The following is an 18754-nucleotide window of genomic DNA, read 5'->3' on the forward strand; positions in this document are numbered from 1 at the left end:
CATAAGACAAACAGCACTTTGGGTTGGGATGGGTCAGCACAGTTCTGTTCTTCAGCCACTGATGCTGGGGATCCTGACAGCAAAGAGTTTGCTTGTGAAAAGACTCCAGGATTTTTTTGAGTATGGTATCTCAATTCAGCTTAAAATTAAGCCCCAACCCTCACTCTTATGTAGTGGTATGGACTGAATTATACACGTGTGTATGTTGTTAGCAACTGTTTTATTGGTGGGGTGTATTTTTCTGGTAGATGTATGCTCCAGGCATACTGGCAGGATGTATTTGGCTCTCCAATTCGGCATCCACAGACTTGTTTGACTGTCCCAGGCTGGCTGTGTTTCACTGATCTTATTGTTCCTGAAATGCTGTTAGTTTTGGGTGCTGAGTTCCTCTTGTGCTGGCATATCCCAGAGTGAAAATTCTGCTCAAAATAAGTCTCAAGTTTTTTGGTTTTGGTGGGCTCAGCCTCTGAGGGTTTCCCAGCTGAGATCTACGGGGGAATCCTCTGTGCAGCTGGAGTTAGAGAAGCAGTGGAGGAGGCAAGTGTTTCCTAAGTATATCCCTTCAGCACTGCAGCATCCAAGCTGGAGAAAATGGGACTTGATGCAACTGTCTGGCAGGTGACAGCCTCCAAGGCAGCCACCAAGGGGTGGTCCAGCACCCACCATCTTCCCTGCTTGACCTGGTTTGGTGGGAAACTTGAGAGGACCAAGCCTGCACTGCCTTCTTCTGGTGGGGAGACATTAATTCTGGCATCTGCTTTTTCACTAGCCAAGACTGTAGGCACTTAAGAGGGATTTGTCCCTCCACAGGGTGGCACCTGCCCCTCCAGGGGTTCCTTTTATTCAGTTACAAGGGTCTATATAAAGTGCTGCTGGCTGGAAAGTATTTTGAAGAGATTCCTCTCTGCTCTCCACTAAGGGTTATAAATTCAGCTGTTATTTGAGAGAATCTCAAATGTACTTCCAGGACTGTTTGCTGAGGGCTTTACATCCGCCAGAGGCCCCTTAAAATAAAAGGATTATTGGGAGTCAAGTGTTAGATTACCTGGTGCTTGTTAATTGAACTTCAGAGGCTTTAGCGAGCAACTGGCTCTAGCAGGGAGCTGCACTTTGGTATTAATGGTGTTATATAAATGAATATAATGTAACCTAACGTCATGCTTCCTCATCATGCCACATCTCTGGGCTCAGGGCAGTGGTGAGTCCAGCTCACAAGCATACCGGATATAGGGAAAGGCAGGGTAGATGTATGTGGAGAGGGAGAAGGATTGGGAATCAAGGCCTTTGGGATCTGAGGAGAGAGTGTTTTTCAGTGCTCAGAGCAGGTGACTGGTGCTCGGCCAGCTCAAGTCCAGTTCCTGTCTCCCTTTGGCAGTCTGACCTTGGGATCTGATTTTGAGAAGAGCTGAGTTTAATGGAAGCAGTGAATGACAAGACCATCTGAAAATCCAACTCTTCTTCCTGCAGGGCTTATTTCACCTAGGCTTGCAAAAAGCTTGAAGATCCTACTCCGACAAGTCACCAAAAGAAAGCAAAGTACTCTCATGGTTGCTGCCATCGGTGCGCACCCACGGAAACCTGAACAGGCCACAACTGTGAAGGCTCCAAGGCAGCAAGGGCCGGTGGAAATGAGAAACCTCATCAGCTATGAAAATTTCATCAGCTGGTGCTGTGGAAGCAAGAATCTGGAAGTGCAGAGCAGATGGGCAGCCTGGATTCTTGGAGCCATTGTCCTTCTGCTTGTTATCCGACTCCGGCACAGGGAGGATTTGGAGAATTTATGGGGGCACAAGTACCGAAGGCTTTCTTGAAATATCCCTGGCTGACGTGTGGTGTGGTGCAGACGGCACTTGCTGGGTGCACAGCAGACGTTTCTGCACAATATTCCCAAGGTCATGGAATTGGGGTCCTGCTGAGCACCTGTCTTTTATTGTGTAAGAGAGGGGACCATTTGGGCAGTTTGCAATGCTGTGAGGCTGGTACTACCTGAATGCAAATCTGAAGGCTTTGCAGATGTAGCAGTACACTGAAGAACATCATACAAATACAAATCGGGACTTTTTTTGACTGGACAAATTCCCTCTGGACTAGGCTCCATTATTTACTGTGTGTATAATCTATTCATGAGATGTTTGTGAAAGAAAGGATAGAAGCAGAGGTAAGTCTATGCACCAGGCATGAGAAGCAATGGAAGAAGTACTCAGCCGAGCTCAGAATGGAATAAATGGACTGATTTGATTTCAAAATTAAAATGCATTGACTTTTCAAAGTTCCAAGATTAGAAAAATATAGTGGAAGATTTTGCAAACAAATATTAAAGCACATTCCCAAATTTGTCAGGGTTTTGACAGGTACACGCTGTCCTCAGCTCCTCTCCTTTAAGAAGCAGATAGTTGTCCTTGGGGGCTTTGGGGTAGATTTTTCCATTTACTACTCTCCTCCTCTCTCCCTCTCCTTCCCTGGCCCTACGGTTGGGGTTGTACTTCCCTAGTGACAGGCTGGGTGGGATACGCTCCAGGCCGTCAGGGTGTTTCTCAGAACCTGGGCACATAGGAAGGGGCAGGAGCTGATAATGGACACTGGAACTCGGGGCACGTAGGAATAGGCAGGAGCTGATCCTGGGCCCTCGCCCTGACACTGGAAGGTTCTGTCCCTCCGCCCCCTCAAGGTGTTTCTCCCAACCCGGGGTACGTGGGAAGGGGCAGGAGCTGGTCCTGGGCCCTGCAATTTGGGCCCGTGGGCAGCGCCAGGAGCCGACCCCGGCCCTGCCGCGCGCCTCCCGCCCCTCGCGCTGCCAGGACTGCCCCACTCGCGCCCTACCCAGCCCCGGCCCCGCCCCCCGCGCGTGCCGCCCGATGACGCAGGCGCGCCGCGGCGTGGGGATTCCGCCGGATTACCCGGCGTGCCCCGCGGCAAAATGGCGGCCTGAGGCGAGAGAGCGGGGCCGGGGCCGGGCGGGGGCAAAGTTTGGGGCGGGCCCGAGGCGGGGCCGATCCGGGGCCGAACAGGCCGCAAAGTCACTGGGACCCCCGGCAGAGCCGAGCCCAACCGGGTCAGAGCCGGGCTGGGGCTCCGGGGGCGGGGAGCGGCGAACGCGACCGGCTGGGGACCGAGCCCCGGGCGGGGATCCCTGCGCCCCCGGGCCGCTCCGGCCTTCCCGGGCGGGCTTCGGGCGGTGGGGTGGGGGGGGCCTTCCTACCCACGTGTGTGGCGAGGAATTGTGCAGTGCCCCGAGGACAGCGGGTCCGGGCGGGTCGCACCGCGGGCAGGGAGGGCTCAGCCCGGTGGGGCGGGGGCCGGGTGCAGGAGGGCGCTGAGGCAACAGCCTGGGACCCGGGGAAGGGACGGTCCCCGTGGGGAAGGGTGATAGTCACTTCCTCAGCCATCAGGGCATTAGGGAGCTCTCCCTCACGGGGAGGGACCTGTGTCAGGGAGCAGCGCGGGCAGGGAAGCGGGACCTGGACCACGCAGGGTGTAGCCGTGTCTGGGTGATGGGGAATTAGGGGGCATGGGGGGTGAGAAGGCAGTATCCTTGCTGGGAGTGCTGCTGGGGTAGGAACTGCAAAGTGGAACAAGTCTGGGCCAGCACGTATGTTAAAAGAACCAGAATATAACTGGCAGAGGCAGGGCTGGAAGGGAAGAATCAGCACTCCTCTGGTGTCAGGCTCAGCAGGGGTTAATGGGAAATTCTTTACCAGCCTGAACATTCTCTGTAGTGCAAGGGATGCTTCCGGCTGTAGGACTAGTAATCAACCTCTGGGAACGTGGAAAGACTTTAAAGGAATGCATGTGTACAGTAAATACTGAACTGCATCTAGCTCTAAGCTGGAGCACTCTACATGGAGCACAGTAAAACACTGAGTGCTGATACACAGATTTTTAGGTGGACAGTAGGTTGCACTGGTAGGTGTTGGGGTGTGCAAATGATGTGCGAGTCTGGCAAGGCTGAGAGTAACCTAGATCGGAGAGATGCCAGGTGGATGTTGTCCACTGAAAAGAATCATCCATCACATGTACATAGTTCTGTGCCAGTGAAAGCTTTTCAGAGGTATACATCTCGGTTTTACAGATTCAGAGAAGGAACGGGGATAAAGGGCCTACATATGATGAAGCAATGAATCCTTGCTGAAGCATCAGACAGCAGGTAAGAAAGCCAGAAATGAGTTGATGCTGAGTCAGACTGTGTGTTTTTGGTTCCACTACTCGAATTTTTTGATAATATGTGAACTGCATACCTGAAAAACTGTCCCTCTCTGGTGTTCTCTGCATCATGGTAGGCCTGTGTTGGCAGAATTGAGAGGCTGGGGTGTCAGTGAAATGGGAGTGACCCTGAGAAATTCAGTAAGAGTACCTGGGAAGAGAAGTTCAGTTAAAGTTGTAAGCCACTGCTCTTTACATGCCACCTGGAGAAGCAGCCTCCTGCTCTGTTGGTGCCGAAGTAGCCATGCTCTCTATATAATCCAAAAGTGGTCTGCCCAGCCGTAATCCAAATTAAATCCTTCCTGATGAACCTGCTTTTGCAATAATTGCGATGTCAAAATTAGGTGGTTCCAGTCTGTTCTGTCAGGTTATTTCTTCCATCACATTGTTTTTTCCACCCGTATTGTAGCTGTTTCCCTGATGGGTGATGCAGATATACCACTGGCCTTTCTGTCCTCTCCCAAACTCACTGCTGAGATCCAGTTTAGAGGTGCAGTTGTTTGATACCCAGCAGTTGGTCTTTGGATCATACCTTTCAGTTACTTGTCAAGTCACATTTAATACAATTCCTTTCTCTTTTCTTCACCTTCTGGTGAATCACTGCAGAAAGCACATATGTCTCAGCAGTGCGTGGCATACAGCGTGATTTAGCTTCTGGGTGTTAAATCTGCATTTAAGCTACCAGGTCTTAGCTGTGGTATCAGGAGCTTTTGGGTTTTCATTCCTTCCGAGGCACCCAGTGCTCTTGAAATCATGGGAATGCATTTTAGCAGGGCCGGTGGAGTTCCAAAGTGCAGCCCATGGCTATCTTCATCTTTAATATTAACAAGACATTGGGTCAGGAGGCAATGAGTTGCATGCCAAGACCTGTTGCCTCTTCAAACCAGCTTTCTGAACTAAAGATGACCTTGCGTGCTTTTCCAGTCTGTTTCAAGTTGTTTGTTGGCTCCTGCTAAGTCACTTGCTTTGCAGCCAACAAACCTGAATTCTTATCTCCACCATCCACTCTAAATACAATCATGTGGTGTAGCATGTAGGGGAAATAGACTATAGCCTTGAAAGAGGTGTACTCCTCTGCAAGTCTGCCTGCTTTTTGTCCCAGAGCAGAACTAATCAAGTCAGATGCAATGAATGATTTTTGGTCAGCATGCTGGCCTGAATGGTACCAGAGCTGGCTTGGAGAAAGGGTTCGTGGCACCTGGTGTGGCCTATAAAACATCTTTAAAGAAGTGAGGAAGGCTATTTGAACAGTAGCAAAATAAACAAGTTTTAGTAAAATGCAACTGTATTTTTTCGTGGTTGTTTGAAGTGGATTTGATGCTTGTGAGTCCTGAAGGCTGATTATTTTTCTGAAGGTGAGCTGCCTAACCTGCTAAAATGTCTGCTATGTTTTATGGAGGATTCACAGAAAACTAGACTCTCAGATTTCCATGTTTCACCATATCACAGTGTCATCCCAAGAAATAGTTCTGGAGGTTAGATCCTGGCGAAATAACCATGTCGTGTACTTGTTATCAAGGCCCTTGCTTCTACAGCATGGAGTGACAACAATAATGTAGTGGTGGCTAATAACTCTTTGTCTTTCATGTTGCTAGGAGAAATACAACATGTAAGGGTCTCAAATGAGCCTGCATGTGATACAGATTGAGGGTAGGATTCCTACACTGAAAAATGAGAGTCTGGCTTGACACCTTTTCGACTCATCTCTGCTCTTTTAACTGGGCTTGTTGAGAACTGGAATTGTCATAACAGAGCAGATTTTCTCAACTGTTAGACTCGGTTAATGCTTTGAGAGTAAATTTAAGGTCCTGAAGCTGGATATATTTGTCTCCTTGCTTGAGGGCTTTGGTTGGGAAGATATCTCCTTTCTGTGTGACACCCTGAGCTTTGGAGAGAATGAATGCCTATTGGCATTTATGCTAGCTGTGTGTGTTTCAAATCACCAGTTACTGGGTAAATACGATCCTCTCTGAAATTCATTTTATGCAGGACTGCAGAGGAACTATGTGTGTAATCTATGCAAACAGGGCTAATGCCTTAGGGCGTGAAATCTTCCATCCTGTTTCCCTGCCAGTTCCCCTACCTGAGGGCTTTTCCTTAGATCTAGATTGGCTGGGTCTGTAACTGTAATAGGAAGAGTGCTACTTTTTAAAATTGAAGTTTCTTTACAGCTCGTTGGAGGGGAAGGATGACACTGTGGTCAGAAGAACACCTAATTTCTGCAACATATTTGCTGTGTGAGTGTGTTCAGATCATTACTGTTTCTCGCTGTGCTGTCTTTGGTTGGAAAATATGATTAATGCCCATCTTACTGGGGATTTGAGGATGAATCTGTTAGTGTATGGATGCTTGGATACTGTGGTGTTGAATGCTTTAGTAAAGCTTGGTGGACGTGAGATGAAAAAGATATTTCAGGCCATGACTTCAAAATGAAGCAGACCCTTGTGTGATCCACTGTCCCGTGTGGTGAAATTGCTGTGGAGTGCAAGTCAGACCCTGCCTTGTTTAAGGCAGGTGGGCACTCTGAGACCTCACAGTTTTTCCTTTCCTATGAGCTTTTTGCTTGTTTTCTCTCACGTAACACCTTGTCTCACTGAATCTTTTTGATTTAAATTAATATTTTCTCTTTTTTGCTCCTTTGTTCCAGACTTGGAAACTGTTCTCTTCATTGTCAGGAAGTTGATGTATGGTTTTATGGCTCATATGCACAGACAGAGAGGGTCAAATGCAGCATCTTGCGGGCTGTTTCATATCTGGAATTACATGAGCCATCCTCTTGGGAGTGTCCTCCTGGGAGCTGTGCTTAGGAAGGAAATGATGGGGAAGGCCATGTAGGAGTGTGAGAACAGCATTGCAATGGTAGGAATGTAGAATAAGCATCACTTGGGTGGGCTCAGTTTTCCTCTGCTTTTCAACACTGCGGGGTGCCAAGCCTGAGGAAGACTTCTGTGCAGAGGTGAAGGAGCTGGAATGTATTCTTCAGTTGAGGTGAATGCAATTCAGTGAAACTGATAGGCATCAAACTGAATAATGATTTTAAAGTATTTTCACATGATGTCTAATCTGTGGAAATTCACTACCACATAATAGCACTCAGGCTAAGAGCTGAGCAGGATTCAGAAAAGATCAAGCATTTATGAGTGGAAATGTTCAGACTTGCTTTAGCTAAAGAACTTGTTTTAGAAGGTATATTTTTTCAGACATAGCCCAATCTCTTAACAGTTAAAGATTTGAAGAGAGGGCAACGTGTTCCATAATTTTCCACTAAGGCTTCTCGCTCCATCTGCTAAACCACCTTTATGTATTGGCCTGTGTCAGGGGCAAGGTGTTGAATCACACTTATTTGCTGTGTTGGGTTGCTCACTGACCTTGCCTTTGTGATAACTGCATTAGGGAAAAAAAATCGAAAGCCACCAGCCAAACAACAAATCCACAGAGCACTCCAGCTGCTCTGGTTAGACCTGGTACTGGAGGATTTTAAGCTGATGAAGAGCAGGGTTCTGGGAAAGATAGTGCAGTCCATAAATGAGAGCTGTCTTACTGATGAATGTGAAGACATGTAGCTGTTGTCTCTTCATGCTGAGTGCTCAGGCAAAGTGCTTTCTGCTTCTTGCCTTTGCTCATAAAAGGGAAAAGAATGTGTGGAGTTTGACCTCTCCACATTGCAGTCTTGTAGTGGACTTTGGAAGGTGGCTGGAAGGCAGGGCTTTAAGACTGTTCAGGTGAGTTCTATTTAGTTGTAGCATAAGGCTCAATGTACTCAAGTCTGTGAAGACACAGTCTGTGTCCTCTGCTCATGCCTAATCTGTAGATCAGGAAAATCGTCAGCGCTGCTTGATCAAGTAGGTATAAATTCAGTTTGATGCATAGGCCACTAAAGGTAATGGCACTGGCATGGAGATGTATATAAAAAGGTGTGGTTGTGTAACCTATGCCTAAATGCAAGGGGAACTCCTGAAGGAAAGAGTGTGTGTGTGGAGATTTTCAGAACTAGGAGCAGGTCGTGCAAAGCTGAAGATCCCTGTATGGATACTGTCCCTATGGGCTGTTCTGCCTTTTGTGGCAGGCCTAACAGCTATGAGTAAAGGGTTAGTGATGTTCACAAAAGTTTTGTGCTGCTGAGAAAGTGAAATGGGTCAGGATTGGAAAGTAAGGTTTCCTGCAGGGGTTAGACTGGTTTTTAGGCACAGAGGATCTGACCAGCTGCTGGTGACAAGAGAGAACTGGTTTAAATTTTCTAAGAATCAGCAAATTCAGAACTAGAAGTCCCACAGTGACTGCTCTGTGTTTAGTTGAGTTCTACATTTGTATTTTGTCTCTGTGCTAAAGCTGGCTTTGGCAATGTTGTAAGAGTCCTTACTGGATATTCTTACTCTTGTGTTTTAGGTCTCAGTTGTCCTCCTGCGTTAATGTAACACTCATGCACAAATGGATCTGAAATCAGAAGGGACAGATGAGGTGGTTTCTCTGACTATTGAGGAATTACATGTAGGCTCATAAAAAGCCTTAGGCGAGTTTTACTTTATAGCATTTGTTTCAGAAGACTGTAAGTTATTTTCCCAAGATAATAATTAGATAATCATTGTGGCTGTAAGTTTTTTGACCATTGTTTTAGCATATGCTACTCAGGGTAACTGGGATATGTCTTGCTGCAGAAGCTTTCTACAGTTTCCAAAGATGCTTTGCTGCTCTGTCTCCTAAATCAGATTTCTTCCTGCAGCTTTGCTGTTCATTAGTGAGGACTCTGCTGCTGCCCAACAGAAAGGTTAAAAATATTCTAGGAAGATGACTTGAAATTCAGTGTATCTCACATAACTGAAAAGTGATTGCAGATAATCCTACTGTTTTTCTTGTGTATTTTTATGTATTATTTTTTCCTTATTGAGAACTCTTCCCCCTTCTCTTTTATCTGTGGGAGATCCATACCCAGTGTATTGTGGGAACATTCCTTTCAAACGGGGGAAAAGAAAATAAAGGAAAATGACAGGCTATTTGTTTAAAATTAGAATTGTTTTAAGTGACCTTTCTTGAGAATGGACTTCAAGTTTACATCCTGCCTTTAAGTGCTTTTATTTTTCTGAACAGAAAGTGTCTCCTGCACTAAAGTATGCAAAATATACTTACTTGCCTTCTATTATTTAATTTCTAAGCATTGCTTGCACTATGGTTATGTGAATACTGGGAAATGAAAACTTTGCTCAGAAGGGTTTTTGCAGGTAGTTGCATATTGCTGGTGATACACTCTGATAGTAAATGTCTGTGTAGGCACTCAATCCAATTTCTTCTAGGACTAGCACGGAGTGTCATTTTTGGCAAATATCTCGTACCAGTTTGGATTGATTCCTGAAAGCAAATCACCCTCTCTGGGCTGCAGAATTTTGGTGGAGTCTACTTTATAAGTGTACCCATTTTTCCTTGATTAGATGATGCCTTTGCAAACAGGATCCAGGTGTATCTGAAATGGCTATAACGGAATTCAGTGTCATCGAGGCCCCAGCTGGATGGGGAGAGCTGTATTACTGTGCAGCTCCGGAGATGATTTACTACCTGACTGACAACTTGCAATATAAACATTAGTCCAAGCATGATCTTGTCCCAAAACCCCACCTACGCAGGGAGCCAGGAGTCTTCCTGCCACGCGCCATAAATCGTTTACGGTTTGCTCATGCCCGTACATTTGAAAAACAGCTGTGTACAGGGGATTAGCAGTTTGCAGAAGGCCCGTGCGGGGCTAAATTAGGATCTCTTGCTCTGGTGGCAAATGCCAGTATCAGAATAGCAGGAGTGCTTCCATGCGGTGGAAGGCAATTTACTCTGGGAGTGGGGGGTGGGTGCAGGGTATCCATGAGGGTACAGCAGCCAGGAGAGGTTTGGATTGCAGTGCTCCACTTAGAGCCCAGATACCTGATTGAGAGCTGCCCAGTACAGTGGGGGTTATACAAGTCATTGTTAGCTGTGTAGTTTTTAAATTTTAGTTATTTATTTATTATTTCTATGTATTTTACGCAAATATATAGGCACAAAATGTAAGCCTACCTCTTCTGTCTCCTAGGAGCTGAAGGGTGATAGAGTTTTGGGGTTTTTTTTTTTTACAGTGTAAAGAACGGTTTCCCTTTTGCTAACCCACGATAGCAGAATCAAATTATATGCAAGGCCATCTGGGGCTTCACAACTAATTTTAAGCTTTTATAAGGAGTTTTACTGTGCTACTTGGATTTATTATAGCTTTGCAACTTTCAACTCCCAAAGTAAAACTATTTTTGTGCTGGCTGCGATAATTTAAATTACCTCCTGGAGATTCTAATGACTAACTTGTGTTTATGGTAAAAGCTCCCATTTATCCGAACCCTGAAAGCACAGCCTGTTTGGTGACTCTAAATGTATTGATGCTTTACATAGTGGTCAGGACATCAGAGCCTAAAGTCAGTTGGTGTCTTCAATTCTTTCTGTAATGAAGAGAATATGCAGATTTTGCTGTACAGATGAGACTGAACAGTACAATTCAGAGATCTCCTATGTGCTGGCTGAAGGACCAGCTGCTGAGTAAAGCAGATATAAGTAGATCATTTTCAGCTGGGTTGGTTTCTATTAACAAATCCTTTCTTGGGTGGGTTGGGTAAGAATCTGGGTGGAATGTGTCAGCAAGGTGCCCCCTTCTAGAGGCATCAGCTGAACACAAGTGCTTCCAGGCGGTATCATGAACATCCATGGAGCCATAGGCAAGGCCAGTGGGCTCTGGGTAAAGCAGGTGATTTGTTTCTGAAACAACACAATTAGGACACTCTTTTGTTGAAGCTGCTGCACAGGCATCTCAAATAAGACCATTTTTCTGGAGCTTTCTGCTCTCCTCTGTTGTAGGTTTGGAGAGTAGCTAGAAGGGCTTGTCCTTGGCTTGTTTTAGTATTGGAGTTGCCTCCATTTTTCTTACTGCTTTTGGTGAAAGGCTGTACACTCTGAATCTTTGTGCTTTGCGGAGGTGGAAGCCAGATAGCACCAAATATATTTGTGGCTGTTTGTGTGGGCATTTTGAGATTTGGAAAGGCACTTTGCTAATGAGCTGTAGGTCATTTCATGTCAGATTGGCTAAGTTTCCATCGGGTTGGTTCTTTGTTGCGGCAATGCATATGGACTGTGCATGTTTGGGGATCCCTGTTACCTATCTCGGATGGAGAGGGCTTTCCTCCTGTTTGCTGCCTTCTCTCTCCCCACTAGAAAAAATAATCACCTGGGGGACTGTTAACCTCCAGATTGAATTAGGTGTTTTGCTGTTACTTAGACTTTCCAGAGGTATACAGAGGTTAGAGGGGGGTGTGGGTATGTGATCGTATTTCAAGCTTTCCTTCCTTCTTGTTTTTGTTGCTGCACTTGGAATTCACCCTTCACTTTTCTTGGGAATTGGTGTGAAGGAATTGCTGTCACTCGGAGCAAAGCTCAATCTGCTTGCCTCAAGGCCTTACCTCTCCAGATTAGGATTTTGCCTGATTTCCACAGGCAGCAGTTTGTTTATGAGCTTACGTTACCTGAATCTTGTGGGGTAGGTCTGAAGGGTACCAGTATTAAGGGCAGTGGAAGTCTCAACTTAGACAGCTGGGGAGAGAAGGAAGGAACAGAGTTAGCAGTACAGTTAACTCTTCCCCCCCCCCCCTCCTTTCTTCTCTGTTTCCTCACCTGCCCAGCTGTGTAGTAGGTTAGCAGTACGTGTCTGTTCTTATTCTTATGAAAGTAGACTTTGTTCTCTGAAGACTGCTAATCATGCCCCATGGGGGTGTAATCAGTTATAAGGTATTTAATACAGTGCAGGCGGGAACAGGCTGCCTGGCCGGGCTGGCAGATTGCAACACTACAATTATAAAGGGCCCCTTTCCCCCACTCACCCGCCCACCAGTGGCAGGATGAGGGTACCTTGAAACAGTATTAAGTCTATGAAAAGTAAAGATGTAGTGGGGGAAGGGAAAGGAGAGGCTGAAGAGGCGGCAGCTCCTATTCTGGGAAACAGGCAGACCTACATTCTGTGAGAGCTGCAGCCATTGCAGGTTGCACTGTTGAGACTTGTGGGAGTTTGGGCGCCGTCACCATCCAAGTGGATTGCACAGGGATGGCCTTTGGCAACATGTAGAGCAACAGGGGCTTCCGTCCTCTCTGAAATGGGTTTTCTTGTGGTGGCTGGGGTTGGAGAGGTATGGAGTGGTTAGAAGGGGAGAAGCCCTTTCTTCTGCGTGCAGTGATTTAGACACCTAATCTGTCTGAGTGCTTTTGTAAATCCTGCCAGGCTTCTATTTATATCTTTGGATATAAATCTATTGGTAAATTTGGTCTTCCATGCCTCTTTCTTCCAAGTACTGGAGCTACTGCTGCAGCTTACCTTACTGGCTTAGAAGGGAATAGGTAGCCCGAGACCCTGAATTTTAAGGGGCATAGGAAAGTCTACTGGACCTAGTCTGGTCTGTTGTTGTTACAAGGCCCCCCTCTGTGAGGGCCTTGAAATGCACATGTAGGGTGTGGAGCAGCTGGGCCACAGCCTTATAAACCATCCCTGCTTCCTCAACTTGCTAGATGCATCTGCATGTTTCTCGAGTTTTCCCTTTCAGGTTCCCCAGAGGTTACAGTGTGTCAGCCCTTAGTTGGTGCTCTCTGAATTTCCTGACACTGTTCTGTGTCTGCTAGATTCGAGTTGGAAATATTCTCACAGCAGTGCTCCTGAGAGTGTTGGCTTTCCTGCTTGGTGCTGAGAGAACACAGTGTCAGAGTTGGCCCTTAGCACTGGGCCATGGATTTTTAGGGGTTTTAGGAGTGAGATAGTGTTTAATTATATTGTACAAAGTAAGTACAGATTCAGAATGTGGGGGGTTCACAATACAGACTTGAGAATTCTGTTGACAGTTTCACCTCCTGAGGCATCATCATCTTTTTCCAATCAGAGTAACTTCATATTTGGGAACTGTGAATTCTTTGGAAAGCTTTGGGATTTGTAGGAGTGCCACATAAAGGAGGAGTAGTGTTTTTTTCTGACTAGAGCATAGAGTCTGTTTGCAACTCTAAAATGGTGAGGTTCTGAGATGAGAGGTTACCTGATGTCTTGGATTGTTGTACATTGAGTTTTTCTTCTCTTAATCACTAAAGTGACCAGGTGTCAGTGCTGTTTGGGGAGAATAGTGTACAGTGAAGATCAGATCTGTGTCTATGGGCAGTGGACACAAGTTTTGACAGAAGGATTTTGGGGTAATAAGGAAATGCATGCATCTCAGAGAAGCTGCTTAAGGTAGAATGGTTTCCTGGTTGGAATGGAAAAAGACCTGGATCCTTCCAAGCACTTCTGATGACCAAAGTGAGCTTCTTATTCAGCTCTGCCCCCTCAGTTCAACATGTCTCAGTGTTACATTTGCCCCTTGCCTTATAGGAAAAGTCAGGGAAATTCCCAGGCTACTGCACAGAGTTGATCCTGTCCTGGACTGTGGCTACATTCCAGTCCTGGTGGCAACTCTCCTCCCTGTGGCTTGCATACCCAATTGAGAACTCTCCTACCTGGCTCTGTTTCTCTTGCCCTGTGGCTCAAGAAGTCGTTTGGAGAACTTGGACTCTCTCACAAATGAGTTTGGGGCTGGGGCTGTTGTTGGGGTCCTGGCAGTGGCCGTGCAGGCACATGTGGTGAGGGAGCGCTGCGGGTGTCAGAGGGGCGGGTGTGTGGGCTTGCTACTTGTTTTCCTTTGCTGCCTGGTGAGGAATGCAATGTGTTTGCCTTCCTTGGCCTGTGGTTGCAGCCACATTCCTGCAGTGGGAGTCAGCACGGCGGCGGGCGGCGTGCTGTTCATGCCCCGTGGCTACATGCTTTCAGCTCCACATCAAAGGTGTGTTTAGTGTGTAGCTTGTGCCATTCCTGGCCACACCTGGTGGCCTGCAGGCATGCAGGAGGTGGAGTCTAGCTGTGTTTGCAGATGGCATTCAGGGTTCAGACTTCTTGCTTGTGGAAAGGCTGGAGCTGAGTCCATGCTAAACAACCCCAGGAATGCAGCGGGAGAGCTGAGCAGTACAGTCACTCCAGGGGCATGTCCTAGCAGCAATGTTTCCTTTATAGCTGCAGCAAAATAACTCATGCCTGCTCCTCCAAAGGAACTGACTGTTTGCTTGGGTGTGTTGTACGGTTTAATTTACACCGATAAGGCCAATTAAGGTTGGCTCATCCCCCCTGCAGCCTGTGCGCTCTTGACAATCAGTAGATGATTGAGTGGCTTGTGCCATCAAGCTCTGTGCAGCACAAACTGTGCGTGAGATGACTGCCTGGAGATGGAATGGCTCTGGGATTTTATCCGGGCAGGAGTACTTCCCCCAGTCGGTGGGCAAATGTTCTTATACTTCTGTGCTGCAGCTGAACTGCTCCAGCTTCTTCTGGAGAATCTTTCTTTTTCTGGCTGGAACCCCAAGAGCTGAGGACAGGAACCTTGGTGAAGGATGGCAGATCAGGATGCAGATGCATTATTTTGAGATCCTTGACATGGTGTGTATGAGAAATGGCCTTATGGTTTTCTATGCCCTTATCATGCAAAGCATCCTTGTCCTCTTTATACAAGTCTTTCCTCTGCCTGGTGCAGGGAAATGTTATCCCTTTTGGCAGTGTCAGTGTGGGCAGCCCATAGGCAAGGCTTATGGAAACAACAGCAGACCATCTTCTGTGTTCTGGATAAGCCCTGGGCTGTTCATCACCCTGTTTGCTTGGATCTTTTGGACTTGCAGGTTCCCTTTTGGCAATGTCTAGTAGCCTGAAATTCTGTAATCTGCCAGTCATTTCCATATTAAAGTGAGTCTTCTGCAGAAGACTTCCCTATTGCCATCCTTAGACAGTAGCATGAATGAACAAATTGGCTCTCAGAAGGTCTCTGGCTTTATAGCATAGTTTTTGCTTTTTAGCTGTCAATACAGTCTCTGTGTGAGTCACTGCAGAGCTCCCCTTACTAGACTGGTCCATGCCATCCTCTCTCCAGAAGGATGTATCACTTTTCGAAGCAGAATCTCAATGACAGGTGATTAAAGGAATGTTACTTGTTACAAGACTCTTAGCACTGTGAAACAGTTGGAAGTCATTCATATTGAGCTCTCTTCTCTTTTGATTTCATGTAAACTATGCATTTTATTTTGAACTACTTACCACTAACTCCATATCTGACTATTAGGGCTTGGATGTTAATGAGAAAGTGGGCTACCTGAATATTCATTTTCCTTCATCTGTTCTGCATTTCCAAGCTGGACAATATGCCCTGTGGCCACAGGAGGTGTAGCAAAATATAAGTAAGGCTAAAAATGGATTGTGTGGAACATTACTGATAGAACATTTAAGTGTGTATAATCATTGTAATCACTGGGCATTTCAGCTTTGTCATACGATAGGGGCATGGCTGCAAAGATGGATGGACATCTTGTTTAGGATTATGTACTGCTTCTGCTGTCACCCTCCAGTTGCCAGGAAAGGAGTGAGGGAGTCAAAATGAAATGGATGTGACATTGGCCAAGGAGGAAGTAGGGGTGATTCTTGGCCTTTTTCCATCCTGTCAGTGAGTTTTAATGTGTTGTGGAAAGTCACTTGTGGAGAGAAAGTTCCTTGTTTTAGCTTCCCTGCTGGCCTTCAAGACAGTGTAGGAATCCAGGTCCCTCTGCTTCTGTGTCCAGGCTCAAACATCTCTCTCCCTGCAATGTGTTCCTTTGGCTAGAGCTGTAACCCTCCCAAGTAGCTAGATCTCCCCCTGGTGGGACAGACAGCAGAAGGCGCAGCTGTGGCTGTGCGGTAAAATTGGCAATTGGTCTCATCCTGGGGCACCTTGAGCCGGCAGCAGATGTGGTGGTTGTCCAGTTAAGACATTCCTTAGGCCACAGTCACAGATTCTGTAGAGCTGAGCTCGTGCAGCAGCATGAAGCTGAAGGCATGAGTGAACAGCTTGCCGTCCGTATGAGCAAACACCTTATCGTTGCAACATCTGCCTGGCCGTACTCTGACATTCCTCCATGGTCTTTGCCCTTAGGTGAGCAGTGAGCTAGCACTGGGTTGTTGAGTCTGACACTTGACAAAAAAAAAAAAAAAAGTTACCTGGAATGTGATGGCTTGCTTTCTTTAGGGTATCTGGGGTCGATTATCGAGCCCCTTTGAGGATAGGTGAGGTCACTTACAGCTTGACTCTCATTCCCAGCTTGCCCTCTGAAGAGCTGCATAGAGTTTACTTAAGGGGGGGGTCTACAGGAAGGAGCCCTTTGGAAGGGAAGAGCTTGTCTTTTTAGCGTTGCATAAAAGGAGTGTTCTTCCTTAACCTTAATTTAATTCATGGGCTTATGCTATCCAAAAGGATAACAGCAGTGAAGGCATTTCAGTTTTACAAGAGCAATGCCAGGTGGGGGATGTAGAGCTAGTCTGAACAGGCTGACCTTGTGGTAAAACTCAAGTGCTGGGCCTTTGCTGCAATTGCTCCTTGAGACAACTGGTGCTAGTTACTAGCTCCAACTGAAGAACAGCACTGGTGCTAGCAATGATGACAGATGTGGAAGGATATAGTTGATGAGAGCTCTGACTCTGCCACAAGAGAGGCTGGGTCTGAGGGAAGAGCTGAAGAAACCCAGTTTGGTGTCAAGTGGGACACCTGTGGTTATTCCCCCCCCTCCCCCTGCCAACAAAGGAGGGAGATGAACCTAGGAGGTACAATATAGCATGTGCAGAAGGACAAGCTCGTGACTGCTGGTGACAGGCAGCCTCCTTGTGTAGGGCAGGGGGTGGAGGTGTGGGTCCCCTCTGCTGTGGCTTGGGTCCTGCTATTTAAAGGACTGACTGGAGCCCAGGTGAGTAGGGAAAGAGGAACCATAGTCAGTTGCGTGCTTTACACAGAGCACCAGTGAAAGATGGATGGGTGGATCTGTTTGTTATTCCTAAGCTGGATTAAGCCATGTTACATTTCTGTGACTGAACTGTCAGAGTAAAATCTCTCAGTGGTGCTGAAGACTGAGAATCATTAAAAAAAAAAAAAGCTTAAAAAAAACCAACAAAAAACCCCAAAGGAGGCAAACTGAGGCAAATTAACTATAGGGCCACACCACAAAAAAGAGAGAAGATGCTGCAGGATTACGTGCTGCTTCAGGAGCCATGCTGCTCTGTTGTTTACAGAGTTGAGACAAGTTTTGTGCCTGTTCCTACCCTTGACTCGGGCTCTGAATCTGCTAGGCCCAAAACATGTTTTTGAAAGCCATCTCCTTGTTCTGCCACTGTATCCTGTTGAGATGACTACTGCCAGTGTGTAGGAGTGGGAGATCTAACACCCTGCGTTGTGCCTGGGTGCAGGGGCTGAGCGGAAGGCAATGGGGAATAATGTGGTCTCCAGAGTAGGCAATGACTGTGACTTGGGTTAAGGAGGAGGTGTCTGTACCTGGTAGGAATCCTGCTTTGTAAAGGAGTCAGTAGCAAAACCACTTGTAACCTCTGGGAAGGGAAAGGGGCAGGATGTAATCAGCTTTGGGAAAACACTGTGATGACCCCCTTTCTCTTTTATCCCTCTGGCTGGATAGGTTTTTTCCTCTAACACCACTTCTGTTTCTCTCAGTGCTACACTGCTTTTCCCTGCCAGCTGATAACAAGCTATTGCTTATTGTAGGTGATGCAAGGTTCAGGCAGCTTGATTGAAGAAAGAGCCCCTGCTATCCTCACACTATGCTGGAGTCTCTAATTTTACTTCATTATACCAACTACTGTCTGTATTCAGTACTACAGAGATCATAAAATGTTTCTGTGCTAGATCTTCTCTGATGAATAGCACAGAGGATGGCTCAAGTTTCCATGGCAATGCTTCTGAATGTGCTTCTGTCACCAAAGAAAGAGGGACTTCTAGTTGATTAAGATTTGAGGGTTTTGTCTGAGAAAGGGGATGGTGGTGAAACTGCATGTTAGTTGTTTGCCTGCCTTTGGATAGTGCCTCTGGCTGATATATAACCTGGAGAAAGAGGAAGCTGACATTTGGCTGATGGCAGAGACGGACTGTGTCGTGCAAACTACAGCTGGACCCCTGTACATGCTTTACTATTCAGCTACAGATGCAGCTGCACAATCACCCAACAGTTAAGCCTGTACCATTCTCTGCCTCTCACATCTGACCATCTGCTAGGGCAAAGCTAATTACACCAAAACGATTCTTGCTGGGATTAAACCCCAGCAGCAGAAAAAATTGAGTATAGTACAAATATTGTTCTTCTGCTACTGGATCAGGGTTGCTGCTTTATTTGTACTTATAAAGAACTGCAGGCTATTCAACTCAATTGCTGTCAGGTAGGTGTTCAGCTCATGTGCAGCTTCCTTCTCTTTTCTGTCCCAGATCATTCTTGCTTTAGGTGCAAGAAATGTCTTGCTGAATGTTTGTGCAGTTCCTTTCTTATGACAGCTGAGTCTGATTTTTTTTAACTTGCAACTTAATGCAAAAACAGTGCACAAAGCTGGTTTTTTTTTCTCCTAGTGCCTCAATTTCTTTACTTATGGAGTGGAAATTGTTCCTTCCTCCTTCATTGCATATAGTTATGGTGAGCATGAATCCTAGAA

The 18754-nt window shown here is 46.5% G+C and overlaps 1 protein-coding gene across 7 annotated transcripts in view; it reads left to right on the forward strand.

The window, feature by feature from the left end:
* Positions 1–2904: 2904 nt before the first annotated feature.
* TJAP1 (tight junction associated protein 1) overlaps positions 2905–18754 on the forward strand; it is a 40638-nt gene continuing 24788 nt past the window's right edge. Inside the window, exons 1-2 of one of the 7 annotated variants that reach the window (XM_051783055.1) lie at positions 2905–2930; positions 4070–4144. The gene's annotated coding sequence lies outside the window, so the exon portion shown is untranslated. Of the gene's footprint in view, positions 3053–3094; positions 4145–4221; positions 6438–6947; positions 8043–18754 lie in introns of those variants that run through there. The other 6 variants (XM_051783053.1, XM_051783058.1, XM_051783060.1 and 3 more) reach the window with 6 other exon arrangements.

This window comes from Manacus candei, unplaced genomic scaffold (assembly GCF_025592945.1).
Source record: "Manacus candei isolate 608988 ecotype Guabito, Panama unplaced genomic scaffold, ASM2559294v1 h1tg000017l, whole genome shotgun sequence".
Classification (NCBI taxonomy): domain Eukaryota; kingdom Metazoa; phylum Chordata; class Aves; order Passeriformes; family Pipridae; genus Manacus; species Manacus candei.